The sequence below is a fragment of the Pecten maximus genome, chromosome 7 (assembly GCF_902652985.1).
Source record: "Pecten maximus chromosome 7, xPecMax1.1, whole genome shotgun sequence".
Lineage (NCBI taxonomy): Eukaryota > Metazoa > Mollusca > Bivalvia > Pectinida > Pectinidae > Pecten > Pecten maximus.
The window spans coordinates 16,936,460-16,951,944 of NC_047021.1; the positions used below are offsets into that span (position 1 = coordinate 16,936,460).

Sequence of the window (15,485 nt, forward strand, 5' to 3'; positions counted from 1 at the left end):
ATACCTGGGGAGTCAAGGATTAGTTGTTTGACTGTACCAGTCTGTAATACCTGGGGAGTCAAGAATTAGTTGTTTGACTGAGTCAGTCTGTAATACCTGGGGAGTCAAGGATTAGTTGTTTGACTGAGTCAGTCTGTAATACCTGGGGAGTCAAGGATTAGTTGTTTGACTGAGCCAGTCTGTAATACCTGGGGAGTCAAGGATTAGTTGTTTGACTGAGTCAGTCTGTAATACCTGGGGAGTCAAGGATTAGTTGTTTGACTGTACCAGTCTGTAATACCTGGGGAGTCAAGGATTAGTTGTTTGACTGTGCCAGTCTGTAATACCTGGTGAGTCAAGGATTAGTTGTTTGACTGAGCCAGTCTGTAATACCTGGGGAGTCAAGGATTAGTTGTTTGACTGTACCAGTCTGTAATACCTGGGGAGTCAAGGATTAGTTGTTTGACTGTACCAGTCTGTAATACCTGGGGAGTCAAGGATTAGTTGTTTGACTGTACCAGTCTGTAATACCTGGAGAGTCAAGGATTAGTTGTTTGACTGTACCAGTCTGTAATACCTAGGAGTCAAGGATTAGTTGTTTGACTGAGTCAGTCTGTAATACCTGGAGAGTCAAGGATTAGTTGTTTGACTGTACCAGTCTGTAATACCTGCGGAGTCAAGGATTAGTTGTTTGACTGTACCAGTCTGTAATACCTGGGGAGTCAAGGATTAGTTGTTTGACTGTACCAGTCTGTAATACCTGGGGAGTCAAGGATTAGTTGTTTGACTGAGTCAGTCTGTAATACCTGCGGAGTCAAGGATTAGTTGTTTGACTGTACCAGTCTGTAATACCTGGGGAGTCAAGGATTAGTTGTTTGACTGAGTCAGTCTGTAATACCTGGGAGTCAAGGATTAGTTGTTTGACTGAGTCAGTCTGTAATACCTGGGGAGTCAAGGATTAGTTGTTTGACTGTACCAGTCTGTAATACCTGGGGAGTCAAGGATTAGTTGTTTGACTGTACCAGTCTGTAATACCTAGGAGTCAAGGATTAGTTGTTTGACTGTACCAGTCTGTAATACCTGGGGAGTCAAGGATTAGTTGTTTGACTGAGCCAGTCTGTAATACCTGGGGAGTCAAGGATTAGTTGTTTGACTGAGTCAGTCTGTAATACCTGGAGAGTCAAGGATTAGTTGTTTGACTGTACCAGTCTGTAATACCTGCGGAGTCAAGGATTAGTTGTTTGACTGTACCAGTCTGTAATACCTGGGGAGTCAAGGATTAGTTGTTTGACTGTACCAGTCTGTAATACCTGGGGAGTCAAGGATTAGTTGTTTGACTGAGTCAGTCTGTAATACCTGCGGAGTCAAGGATTAGTTGTTTGACTGTACCAGTCTGTAATACCTGGGGAGTCAAGGATTAGTTGTTTGACTGAGTCAGTCTGTAATACCTGGGGAGTCAAGGATTAGTTGTTTGACTGAGTCAGTCTGTAATACCTGGGGAGTCAAGGATTAGCTGTTTGACTGAGTCAGTCTGTAATACCTGGGGAGTCAAGGATTAGTTGTTTGACTGTACCAGTCTGTAATACCTGGGGAGTCAAGGATTAGTTGTTTGACTGAGCCAGTCTGTAATACCTGGGGAGTCAAGGATTAGTTGTTTGACTGTACCAGTCTGTAATACCTGGGGAGTCAAGGATTAGTTGTTTGACTGAGTCAGTCTGTAATACCTGCGGAGTCAAGGATTAGTTGTTTGACTGAGTCAGTCTGTAATACCTGGGAGTCAAGGATTAGTTGTTTGACTGAGTCAGTCTGTAATACCTGGGGAGTCAAGGATTAGTTGTTTGACTGTACCAGTCTGTAATACCTGGGGAGTCAAGGATTAGTTGTTTGACTGTACCAGTCTGTAATACCTAGGAGTCAAGGATTAGTTGTTTGACTGTACCAGTCTGTAATACCTGGGGAGTCAAGGATTAGTTGTTTGACTGAGCCAGTCTGTAATACCTGGGGAGTCAAGGATTAGTTGTTTGACTGAGTCAGTCTGTAATACCTGGAGAGTCAAGGATTAGTTGTTTGACTGTACCAGTCTGTAATACCTGCGGAGTCAAGGATTAGTTGTTTGACTGTACCAGTCTGTAATACCTGGGGAGTCAAGGATTAGTTGTTTGACTGTACCAGTCTGTAATACCTGGGGAGTCAAGGATTAGTTGTTTGACTGAGTCAGTCTGTATACCTGCGGAGTCAAGGATTAGTTGTTTGACTGTCAGTCTTAACCTGGGGATCAAGATGTGTTGACTTACCAGTCAATATGGATCAATTATTGTTACTATCATTGTATATCTTATGTTTGCAGTTATGAGCATATACTAAAATTATGTGACACCTAGATGTTGCCTTGGATCAGTTAGATGTTGACTCTAGAAGAAACTTATCGTTTTGTTTGACTGGCTTGTAATCCAGTCATCAGTTGCTTATGTTCATACTTCCTGGACAAACTGTTTTCACTTCAATCTGGAAATTCGGATTTGTCTAGTCAAGCATGTAAAATCAAGATATTTTGATGTATTTAATATGGGAGTCAAGGATAGTAATTTAATCAATCTTAATTCAATTAGTTTTACTTCCATTCTGTATCTGGAAATATTTTAACACCAGATAAAATATTGTTGACTGAGGCCATATGAGTACGAGTCAAGGATATTGTCTGACTGAGTTCAGTTGAAAACGGGATTCAGGATATTTCTGACATAGCCACTCTTATACCTTGGAGTCCAAGTTAGTTCGTAGGCCTTGTAAACGGGGAGTCAGGATTATGTTTACTGTTCTGAAAAGTCAGGTATTTTGCTTATAAACCGGACAACATATGTTTACTTACGTCGCTACACCTTGGGCATTGCAAATTATTGTTTGTCGATGTCTGAACTATCGTGGTGATCAAGCAAGTTTTGACTTCCGCTGTAAGTCTATCAAGATAGTTGTTTCAGTCCATCGTATACATCGTTATTGCTAACTGACCAGCTGAATCCTGGGGATTCGGAGGGATGGGCAGTATCAACCTGGTTGCCAAGGATATTTTTGACGGTTCGCAGTCGAAACTGGGACCAACACATTAGTTGTTGCTGTGACTGTAGTCCGTCTGTAATACCTGAGGCGAGTCAAGGATTAGTTGTTTGACTGAGTCAGTCTGTAATACCTGAGGAGTCAAGGTTCGTTGTTTTTGACTGTAGCCAGTCTGTTACTACCTGGGTAGGAGTCAAGGATTGCTTAGTTGTTTGACTGACTGTACCAGTCTGTAATACCTGGGGAGTCAAGGATTAGTTGTTTGACTGAGTCAGTCTGTAATACCTGGGGAGTCAAGGATTAGTTGTTTGACTAGTACAGTCTGTAATACCTGGGGAGTCAAGGATTAGTTGTTTGACTGAGCCAGTCTGTAATACCTGGGGAGTCAAGGATTAGTTGTTTGACTGTACCAGTCTGTAATACCTGGGGAGTCAAGGATTAGTTGTTTGACTGTACCAGTCTGTAATACCTGGGGAGTCAAGGATTAGTTGTTTGACTGTACCAGTCTGTAATACCTGGGGAGTCAAGGATTAGTTGTTTGACTGAGCCAGTCTGTAATACCTGGGGAGTCAAGGATTAGTTGTTTGACTGAGTCAGTCTGTAATACCTGGGGAGTCAAGGATTAGTTGTTTGACTGAGTCCAGTCTGTAATACCTGGGGAGTCAAGGATTAGTTGTTTGACTGAGTCAGTCTGTAATACCTGGGGAGTCAAGGATTAGTTGTTTGACTGTACCAGTCTGTAATACCTGGGGAGTCAAGGATTAGTTGTTTGACTGAGTCAGTCTGTAATACCTGGGAGTCAAGGATTAGTTGTTTGACTGTACCAGTCTGTAATACCTGGGGAGTCAAGGATTAGTTGTTTGACTGAGTCAGTCTGTAATACCTGGGGAGTCAAGGATTAGTTGTTTGACTGAGTCAGTCTGTAATACCTGGGGAGTCAAGGATTAGTTGTTTGACTGTAGCCAGTCTGTAATACCTGGGGAGTCAAGGATTAGTTGTTTGACTGTACAGTCTGTAATACCTGGGGAGTCAAGGATTAGTTGTTTGACTGTACCAGTCTGTAATACCTGGGGAGTCAAGGATTAGTTGTTTGACTGTACCAGTCTGTAATACCTGGGGAGTCAAGGATTAGTTGTTTGACTGTACCAGTCTGTAATACCTGGGAGTCAAGGATTAGTTGTTTGACTGAGTCAGTCTGTAATACCTGGAGAGTCAAGGATTAGTTGTTTGACTGTACCAGTCTGTAATACCTGCGGGAGTCAAGGATTAGTTGTTTGACTGTACCAGTCTGTAATACCTGGGGAGTCAAGGATTAGTTGTTTGACTGTACCAGTCTGTAATACCTGGGGAGTCAAGGATTAGTTGTTTGACTGAGTCAGTCTGTAATACCTGCGGAGTCAAGGATTAGTTGTTTGACTGTACCAGTCTGTAATACCTGGGGAGTCAAGGATTAGTTGTTTGACTGAGTCAGTCTGTAATACCTGGGAGTCAAGGATTAGTTGTTTGACTGTACCAGTCTGTAATACCTGGGGAGTCAAGGATTAGTTGTTTGACTGAGTCAGTCTGTAATACCTGGGGAGTCAAGGATTAGTTGTTTGACTGTACCAGTCTGTAATACCTGGGGAGTCAAGGATTAGTTGTTTGACTGTACCAGTCTGTAATACCTGGGGAGTCAAGGATTAGTTGTTTGACTGTACCAGTCTGTAATACCTGGGGAGTCAAGGATTAGTTGTTTGACTGAGCCAGTCTGTAATACCTGGGGAGTCAAGGATTAGTTGTTTGACTGAGTCCAGTCTGTAATACCTGGGAGTCAAGGATTAGTTGTTTGACTGTACCAGTCTGTAATACCTGGGGAGTCAAGGATTAGTTGTTTGACTGTACCAGTCTGTAATACCTGGGGAGTCAAGGATTAGTTGTTTGACTGTACCAGTCTGTAATACCTGGGGAGTCAAGGATTAGTTGTTTGACTGAGTCAGTCTGTAATACCTGGGGAGTCAAGGATTAGTTGTTTGACTGTACCAGTCTGTAATACCTGGGGAGTCAAGGATTAGTTGTTTGACTGAGTCAGTCTGTAATACCTGGGGAGTCAAGGATTAGTTGTTTGACTGTACCAGTCTGTAATACCTGGGGAGTCAAGGATTAGTTGTTTGACTGAGTCAGTCTGTAATACCTGGGGAGTCAAGGATTAGTTGTTTGACTGAGTCAGTCTGTAATACCTGGGGAGTCAAGGATTAGTTGTTTGACTGTACAGTCTGTAATACCTGGGGAGTCAAGGATTAGTTGTTTGACTGTACCAGTCTGTAATACCTGGGGAGTCAAGGATTAGTTGTTTGACTGAGTCAGTCTGTAACACCTGGGGAGTCAAGGATTAGTTGTTTGACTGTACCAGTCTGTAATACCTGGGGAGTCAAGGATTAGTTGTTTGACTGAGTCAGTCTGTAATACCTGAGGAGTCAAGGATTAGTTGTTTGACTGAGTCAGTCTGTAATACCTGGGGAGTCAAGGATTAGTTGTTTGACTGTACCAGTCTGTAATACCTGGGGAGTCAAGGATTAGTTGTTTGACTGAGTCAGTCTGTAATACCTGGGGAGTCAAGGATTAGTTGTTTGACTGAGCCAGTCTGTAATACCTGGGGAGTCAAGGATTAGTTGTTTGACTGTACCAGTCTGTAATACCTGGGGAGTCAAGGATTAGTTGTTTGACTGTACCAGTCTGTAATACCTGGGGAGTCAAGGATTAGTTGTTTGACTGAGTCAGTCTGTAATACCTGGGGAGTCAAGGATTAGTTGTTTGACTGTACCAGTCTGTAATACCTGGGGAGTCAAGGATTAGTTGTTTGACTGAGCCAGTCTATAATACCTGGGGAGTCAAGGATTAGTTGTTTGACTGAGTCAGTCTGTAATACCTGGGGAGTCAAGGATTAGTTGTTTGACTGTTACAGTCTGTAATGCCTGGGAGTCAAGAATTAGTTGTTTGACTGTACCAGTCTGTAATACCTGGGGAGTCAAGGATTAGTTGTTTGACTGAGTCAGTCTGTAACACCTGGGGAGTCAAGGATTAGTTGTTTGACTGTACAGTCTGTAATACCTGGGGAGTCAAGGATTAGTTGTTTGACTGAGTCAGTCTGTAATACCTGAGGAGTCAAGGATTAGTTGTTTGACTGAGTCAGTCTGTAATACCTGGGGAGTCAAGGATTAGTTGTTTGACTGTACCAGTCTGTAATACCTGGGGAGTCAAGGATTAGTTGTTTGACTGAGTCAGTCTGTAATACCTGGGGAGTCAAGGATTAGTTGTTTGACTGAGTCAGTCTGTAATACCTGGGGAGTCAAGGATTAGTTGTTTGACTGTACCAGTCTGTAATACCTGGGGAGTCAAGGATTAGTTGTTTGACTGAGCCAGTCTGTAATACCTGGGGAGTCAAGGATTAGTTGTTTGACTGAGTCAGTCTGTAATACCTGGGGAGTCAAGGATTAGTTGTTTGACTGTACCAGTCTGTAATACCTGGGGAGTCAAGGATTAGTTGTTTGACTGAGTCAGTCTGTAATACCTGGGGAGTCAAGGATTAGTTGTTTGACTGTACCAGTCTGTAATACCTGGGGAGTCAAGGATTAGTTGTTTGACTGAGTCAGTCTGTAATACCTGGGGAGTCAAGGATTAGTTGTTTGACTGTACCAGTCTGTAATACCTGGGGAGTCAAGGATTAGTTGTTTGACTGAGTCAGTCTGTAATACCTGGGGAGTCAAGGATTAGTTGTTTGACTGTACCAGTCTGTAATACCTGGGGAGTCAAGGATTAGTTGTTTGACTGAGTCAGTCTGTAATACCTGGGGAGTCAAGGATTAGTTGTTTGACTGTACCAGTCTGTAATACCTGGGGAGTCAAGGATTAGTTGTTTGACTGAGTCAGTCTGTAATACCTGGGGAGTCAAGGATTAGTTGTTTGACTGAGTCCAGTGTGTAATACCTGGGGAGTCAAGGATTAGTTGTTTGACTGTACCAGTCTGTAATACCTGGGGAGTCAAGGATTAGTTGTTTGACTGTACCAGTCTGTAATACCTGGGGAGTCAAGGATTAGTTGTTTGACTGTACCAGTCTGTAATACCTGGGGAGTCAAGGATTAGTTGTTTGACTGTACCAGTCTGTAATACCTGGGGAGTCAAGGATTAGTTGTTTGACTGAGCCAGTCTGTAATACCTGGGGAGTCAAGGATTAGTTGTTTGACTGAGTCAGTCTGTAATACCTGGGGAGTCAAGGATTAGTTGTTTGACTGTACCAGTCTGTAATACCTGGGGAGTCAAGGATTAGTTGTTTGACTGTACCAGTCTGTAATACCTGGGGAGTCAAGGATTAGTTGTTTGACTGTACCAGTCTGTAATACCTGGGGAGTCAAGGATTAGTTGTTTGACTGAGTCAGTCTGTAATACCTGCGGAGTCAAGGATTAGTTGTTTGACTGTACCAGTCTGTAATACCTGGGGAGTCAAGGATTAGTTGTTTGACTGTACAGTCTGTAATACCTGGGGAGTCAAGCATTAGTTGTTTGACTGAGTCAGTCTGTAATACCTGGGGAGTCAAGGATTAGCTGTTTGACTGAGTCAGTCTGTAATACCTGGGGAGTCAAGGATTAGTTGTTTGACTGTACCAGTCTGTAATACCTGGGGAGTCAAGGATTAGTTGTTTGACTGAGCCAGTCTGTAATACCTGGGGAGTCAAGGATTAGTTGTTTGACTGAGTCAGTCTGTAATACCTGGGGAGTCAAGGATTAGTTGTTTGACTGTTACAGTCTGTAATGCCTGGGAGTCAAGAATTAGTTGTTTGACTGTACCAGTCTGTAATACCTGGGGAGTCAAGGATTAGTTGTTTGACTGAGTCAGTCTGTAACACCTGGGGAGTCAAGGATTAGTTGTTTGACTGTACCAGTCTGTAATACCTGGGGAGTCAAGGATTAGTTGTTTGACTGAGTCAGTCTGTTATACCTGGGGAGTCAAGGATTAGTTGTTTGACTGAGTCAGTCTGTAACACCTGGGGAGTCAAGGATTAGTTGTTTGACTGTACCAGTCTGTAATACCTGGGGAGTCAAGGATTAGTTGTTTGACTGAGTCAGTCTGTAATACCTGAGGAGTCAAGGATTAGTTATTTGACTGAGTCAGTCTGTAATACCTGGGGAGTCAAGGATTAGTTGTTTGACTGAGTCAGTCTGTAATACCAGGGGAGTCAAGGATTAGTTGTTTGACTGTACCAGTCTGTAATACCTGGGGAGTCAAGGATTAGTTGTTTGACTGAGTCAGTCTGTAATACCTGGGGAGTCAAGGATTAGTTGTTTGACTGTACCAGTCTGTAATACCTGGGGAGTCAAGGATTAGTTGTTTGACTGAGTCAGTCTGTAATACCTGGGGAGTCAAGGATTAGTTGTTTGACTGTACCAGTCTGTAATACCTGGGGAGTCAAGGATTAGTTGTTTGACTGAGTCAGTCTGTAATACCTGGGGAGTCAAGGATTAGTTGTTTGACTGTACCAGTCTGTAATACCTGGGGAGTCAAGGATTAGTTGTTTGACTGTACCAGTCTGTAATACCTGGGGAGTCAAGGATTAGTTGTTTGACTGTACCAGTCTTTAATACCTGGGGAGTCAAGGATTAGTTGTTTGACTGAGCCAGTCTGTAATACCTGGGGAGTCAAGGATTAGTTGTTTGACTGTACCAGTCTGTAATACCTGGGGAGTCAAGGATTAGTTGTTTGACTGAGTCAGTCTGTAATACCTGCGGAGTCAAGGATTAGTTGTTTGACTGTACCAGTCTGTAATACCTGGGGAGTCAAGGATTAGTTGTTTGACTGAGTCAGTCTGTAATACCTGGGGAGTCAAGGATTAGTTGTTTGACTGTAGCCAGTCTGTAATACCTGGGGAGTCAAGGATTAGTTGTTTGACTGAGCCAGTCTGTAACACCTGGGGAGTCAAGGATTAGTTGTTTGACTGTACCAGTCTGTAATACCTGGGGAGTCAAGGATTAGTTGTTTGACTGTACCAGTCTGTAATACCTGGGGAGTCAAGGATTAGTTGTTTGACTGTACCAGTCTGTAATACCTGGGGAGTCAAGGATTAGTTGTTTGACTGTACCAGTCTGTAATACCTGGGGAGTCAAGGATTAGTTGTTTGACTGTACCAGTCTGTAATACCTGGGGAGTCAAGGATTAGTTGTTTGACTGTACCAGTCTGTAATACCTGGGGAGTCAAGGATTAGTTGTTTGACTGTACCAGTCTGTAATACCTGGGGAGTCAAGGATTAGTTGTTTGACTGTACCAGTCTGTAATACCTGGGGAGTCAAGCATTAGTTGTTTGACTGTACCAGTCTGTAATACCTGGGGAGTCAAGGATTAGTTGTTTGACTGAGTCAGTCTGTAATACCTGGGGAGTCAAGGATTAGTTGTTTGACTGAGTCAGTCTGTAATACCTGGGGAGTCAAGGATTAGTTGTTTGACTGTACCAGTCTGTAATACCTGCGGAGTCAAGGATTAGTTGTTTGACTGTACCAGTCTGTAATACCTGGGGAGTCAAGGATTAGTTGTTTGACTGTACCAGTCTGTAATACCTGGGGAGTCAAGGATTAGTTGTTTGACTGAGCCAGTCTGTAATACCTGGGGAGTCAAGGATTAGTTGTTTGACTGAGTCAGTCTGTAATACCTGGGGAGTCAAGGATTAGTTGTTTGACTGTACCAGTCTGTAATACCTGGGGAGTCAAGGATTAGTTGTTTGACTGTACCAGTCTGTAATACCTGGGGAGTCAAGGATTAGTTGTTTGACTGTAGCCAGTCTGTAATACCTGGGGAGTCAAGGATTAGTTGTTTGACTGAGTCAGTCTGTAATACCTGGGGAGTCAAGGATTAGTTGTTTGACTGTACCAGTCTGTAATACCTGGGGAGTCAAGGATTAGTTGTTTGACTGTACCAGTCTGTAATACCTGGGGAGTCAAGGATTAGTTGTTTGACTGAGTCAGTCTGTAATACCTGGGGAGTCAAGGATTAGTTGTTTGACTGAGTCAGTCTGTAATACCTGGGGAGTCAAGGATTAGTTGTTTGACTGTACCAGTCTGTAATACCTGGGGAGTCAAGGATTAGTTGTTTGACTGAGCCAGTCTGTAATACCTGGGGAGTCAAGGATTAGTTGTTTGACTGAGTCAGTCTGTAATACCTGGGGAGTCAAGGATTAGTTGTTTGACTGTACAGTCTGTAATACCTGGGGAGTCAAGGATTAGTTGTTTGACTGTACCAGTCTGTAATACCTGGGGAGTCAAGGATTAGTTGTTTGACTGTAGTCAGTCTGTAATACCTGGGGAGTCAAGGATTAGTTGTTTGACTGTACCAGTCTGTAATACCTGGGGAGTCAAGGATTAGTTGTTTGACTGAGTCAGTCTGTAATACCTGGGGAGTCAAGGATTAGTTGTTTGACTGTACCAGTCTGTAATACCTGGGGAGTCAAGGATTAGTTGTTTGACTGAGCCAGTCTGTAATACCTGGGGAGTCAAGGATTAGTTGTTTGACTGAGTCAGTCTGTAATACCTGGGGAGTCAAGGATTAGTTGTTTGACTGTACCAGTCTGTAATACCTGGGAGTCAAGGATTAGTTGTTTGACTGTACCAGTCTGTAATACCTGGGGAGTCAAGGATTAGTTGTTTGACTGTACAGTCTGTAATACCTGGGGAGTCAAGGATTAGTTGTTTGACTGAGTCAGTCTGTAATACCTGGGGAGTCAAGGATTAGTTGTTTGACTGAGTCAGTCTGTAATACCTGGGGAGTCAAGGATTAGTTGTTTGACTGTACCAGTCTGTAATACCTGGGGAGTCAAGGATTAGTTGTTTGACTGAGTCAGTCTGTAATACCTGGGGAGTCAAGGATTAGTTGTTTGACTGAGTCAGTCTGTAATACCTGGGGAGTCAAGGATTAGTTGTTTGACTGAGTCAGTCTGTAATACCTGGGGAGTCAAGGATTAGTTGTTTGACTGTACCAGTCTGTAATACCTGGGGAGTCAAGGATTAGTTGTTTGACTGAGTCAGTCTGTAATACCTGGGGAGTCAAGGATTAGTTGTTTGACTGAGTCAGTCTGTAATACCTGGGGAGTCAAGGATTAGTTGTTTGACTGAGTCAGTCTGTATACCTGGGGAGTCAAGGATTAGTTGTTTGACTGTACCAGTCTGTAATACCTGGGGAGTCAAGGATTAGTTGTTTGACTGAGTCAGTCTGTAATACCTGGGGAGTCAAGGATTAGTTGTTTGACTGTACCAGTCTGTAATACCTGGGGAGTCAAGGATTAGTTGTTTGACTGAGTCAGTCTGTAATACCTGAGGAGTCAAGGATTAGTTGTTTGACTGAGTCCAGTCTGTAATACCTGGGGAGTCAAGGATTAGTTGTTTGACTGTACCAGTCTGTAATACCTGGGGAGTCAAGGATTAGTTGTTTGACTGTAGCCAGTCTGTAATACCTGGGGAGTCAAGGATTAGTTGTTTGACTGAGTCAGTCTGTAATACCTGGGGAGTCAAGGATTAGTTGTTTGACTGTACCAGTCTGTAATACCTGGGGAGTCAAGGATTAGTTGTTTGACTGAGCCAGTCTGTAATACCTGGGGAGTCAAGGATTAGTTGTTTGACTGGTACAGTCTGTAATACCTGGGGAGTCAAGGATTAGTTGTTTGACTGTACCAGTCTGTAATACCTGGGGAGTCAAGGATTAGTTGTTTGACTGAGTCAGTCTGTAATACCTGGGGAGTCAAGGATTAGTTGTTTGACTGTACCAGTCTGTAATACCTGGGGAGTCAAGGATTAGTTGTTTGACTGAGTCAGTCTGTAATACCTGGGGAGTCAAGGATTAGTTGTTTGACTGTACCAGTCTGTAATACCTGGGGAGTCAAGGATTAGTTGTTTGACTGAGTCAGTCTGTAATACCTGGGGAGTCAAGGATTAGTTGTTTGACTGTACCAGTCTGTAATACCTGGGGAGTCAAGGATTAGTTGTTTGACTGTACCAGTCTGTAATACCTGGGGAGTCAAGGATTAGTTGTTTGACTGTACCAGTCTGTAATACCTGGGGAGTCAAGGATTAGTTGTTTGACTGTACCAGTCTTTAATACCTGGGGAGTCAAGGATTAGTTGTTTGACTGAGCCAGTCTGTAATACCTGGGGAGTCAAGGATTAGTTGTTTGACTGTACCAGTCTGTAATACCTGGGGAGTCAAGGATTAGTTGTTTGACTGAGTCAGTCTGTAATACCTGGGGAGTCAAGGATTAGTTGTTTGACTGTACCAGTCTGTAATACCTGGGGAGTCAAGGATTAGTTGTTTGACTGAGTCAGTCTGTAATACCTGGGGAGTCAAGGATTAGTTGTTTGACTGTACCAGTCTGTAATACCTGGGGAGTCAAGGATTAGTTGTTTGACTGTACCAGTCTGTAATACCTGGGGAGTCAAGGATTAGTTGTTTGACTGAGTCAGTCTGTAATACCTGGGGAGTCAAGGATTAGTTGTTTGACTGAGTCAGTCTGTAATACCTGGGGAGTCAAGGATTAGTTGTTTGACTGTACCAGTGTGTAATACCTGGGGAGTCAAGGATTAGTTGTTTGACTGAGTCAGTCTGTAATACCTGGGGAGTCAAGGATTAGTTGTTTGACTGTACCAGTCTGTAATACCTGGGGAGTCAAGGATTAGTTGTTTGACTGTACCAGTTTGTAATACCTGGGGAGTCAAGGATTAGTTGTTTGACTGAGTCAGTCTGTAATAGCCTGGAGAGTCAAGGATTAGTTGTTGTACTGTGTCAGTATTTACTGCTATTGAAAGAATCTGGCAAGACTGGTACAATGTAAAGTCAACTTGACCACCAAAACTCAACAGTAGCTTGACTAAATTTGTATTGCATAAGTTTAAAATGAAGTGCTTGTTTGATAAAGGTTGAATGACTTGCTTTGTATGATTTAAAATATTCATAAAAGGGACCAATACAAAATTTACAAAATTGTTAAATGATTCTAATATTCTGACAAAACTTCAGATAATGTTTGTGTGTAGATCCTGTACTAGCTAGGTGCCACTGACTTCTCTACTGATCATGAGGTAAGTATTGGAATAGTAAATGCTACAATCCAATTACTGCAGTGGCAGTTTTTCTTTTTTATTTACAAACTCTTAATGTTGACTTCCACATCTAACTTTTAACCATTTACCATTTTGCTTCTTTCGAGTAATTGATTTCTATAAAAATTTTAATTACTGATGAGCCTATAGGACCTGATGAAGACGTCGGTTTGTAAACTTAATTTTACGCTGAAAAATACAGCAGTAAGCATTCCTGGATCAATAACTGCTTTTTTTTAATCACAAACTGCATGCAATTATATCTTCTTAAGTAAAGACAAGAATTAATGCATCTACATTATCGACCTACCCATACTTCTAAGAAAACTGTGAAATGGTTAAAAATGTAAAACTTTCTGTAGCTGTTTCTGAAAAAAGTATCTTCTACAAAAGTTGGATTCTGAAAAATGTTTTCCGAGTCATTTGTATGCCTTCTTTTCTTTTTAAGATATATGGTATATGTATTTTTTTATAGGATTTATTTCCATTTACATGTATGTTGTACACAATACTACCAAAGAGTTAGACTCAATCTATCACAAACACTATCTGCATCAACTTCTAAATACAAGACCAAATCCACTCCTATTTGACTAGGATCAGGAGATTCAATTTCAAAGAATGACCTTGACCTTCATTAAAGGATGCCACAGTTAATGAGATTTTCTTTTCAAACAAAGAATTCATAAAAGTAAGAATGACTAGAGTATATTTTGATATATGTGGCAGTATTATGGACAGTATACAGTATACCAATGATGTGATAGTATACAACATCCTAATACAATTGCTAATTAAACCATGAACTTCATTAACCTTTCTGTATGGTTCGTTTCCCAAACAAATGAACAATTTCTCCCCCATACTCTAGTTTTCTAGGTCAAGGCTAACATCTACATACAGTAGTCATCCCAGTGCAACTGTGTCACACCGAGATCTGTATTTCTTTATGTTTAGATCAAGCATTTTTGTTGAGTGAATATTTCTTTTTTATTCTCCCAGACAACCAGTTATTTGTCCACTTGCCTTTTCCAACTTTCAGTAGTAGCCTTGTGATTACATTTTTGTTTAATCATACACTTTTAATTGTTCTTCTTGATATTGAGAGAAACATTTTGTTGTGCTGTTTTTTGCATTGGGGGAAACTTTGGGGTTTTTTTGGCATTGGGAGAAACATTTTGTTGTTTTTGGGATCGAAAAAAAACATTTGCTTGTTTTTTGGTATTGGGGGAAACATTTTGTTGTTTTTGGTATTGGGAGAAACATTTTGTTGTTTTTGGCATTGGGAGAAACATTTTGTTGTTTTTGGCATTGGGAGAAACATTTTGTTGTTTTTGGCATTGGGAGAAACATTTTGTTGTTTTTGGCATTGGAAGAAACATTTTGTTGTTTTTGGGATCGGGAAAAAAACATTTGCTTGTTTTTTGGTATTGGGGGAAACATTTTGTTGTTTTTGGTATTGGAAGAAACATTTTGTTGTTTTTGGTATTGGGAGAAACATTTTGTTGTTTTTGGCATTGGGAGAAACATTTTGTTGTTTTTGGCATTGGGAGAAACATTTTGTTGTTTTTGGCATTGGGAGAAACATTTTGTTGTTTTTGGTATTGGGAGAAACATTTTGTTGTTTTTGGCATTGGGAGAAACATTTTGTTGTTTTTGGCATTGGGAGAAAAACGTTGTTGTTTTTGGCATTGGAAGAAATATTTTGTTGTTTTTGGCATAGGGAGAAACATTTTGTTGTTTTTGGCATTTTTGTTGTTTTTGGCATTGGAAGAAACATTTTGTTGTTTTTGGCATTGGAAGAAACATTTTGTTGTTTTTGGCTGTGCGAGAAACATCTTGGCTATGGGAAACTGATAATGATCTTGGTTCTAGAAGACACATTATGATCTTGGTTATGGGAGATCATAAGATTACCATAAAAATATTACCACTAAAATAAGATTACCCTTCAGATAAGATCAAAACTATAATAAGATTACTGTAAAATGAGCTTACCACTAAAATAAAATTACCACTAAGATAAGATTACCACTAAAATAAGATCACCACTATAACAACATCACTGTTAAAATAAGATTACTGTTAAAATAAGATTACTGCTTAAATCAAAATTAGCACTAAAATAAGACAACCTCTTAAATAAAATAAAATTAGCACTAAAATAAGACAACCTCTTAAATAAAATAAAATTAGCACTAAAATATGATTACCTCTAAAATAAGACTACCTCTAAAATAAGATTACTCCTAAGATAAGTTTATCACTAAAATAAGATTATCTCTGAATTAAAATAAGATTACTGCTAAAATTATATTACCACTAAATAATATCACAGCTCAAAT

The 15,485-nt window shown here is 41.0% G+C and overlaps 1 protein-coding gene across 2 annotated transcripts in view; it reads right to left on the reverse strand.

The window, feature by feature from the left end:
• The window catches only part of LOC117331769 (ribitol-5-phosphate xylosyltransferase 1-like), a 151,426-nt gene that overhangs the window by 13,804 nt on the left and 122,137 nt on the right, over positions 1–15,485 (reverse strand). The gene's annotated exons all lie outside the window — the stretch shown is intronic.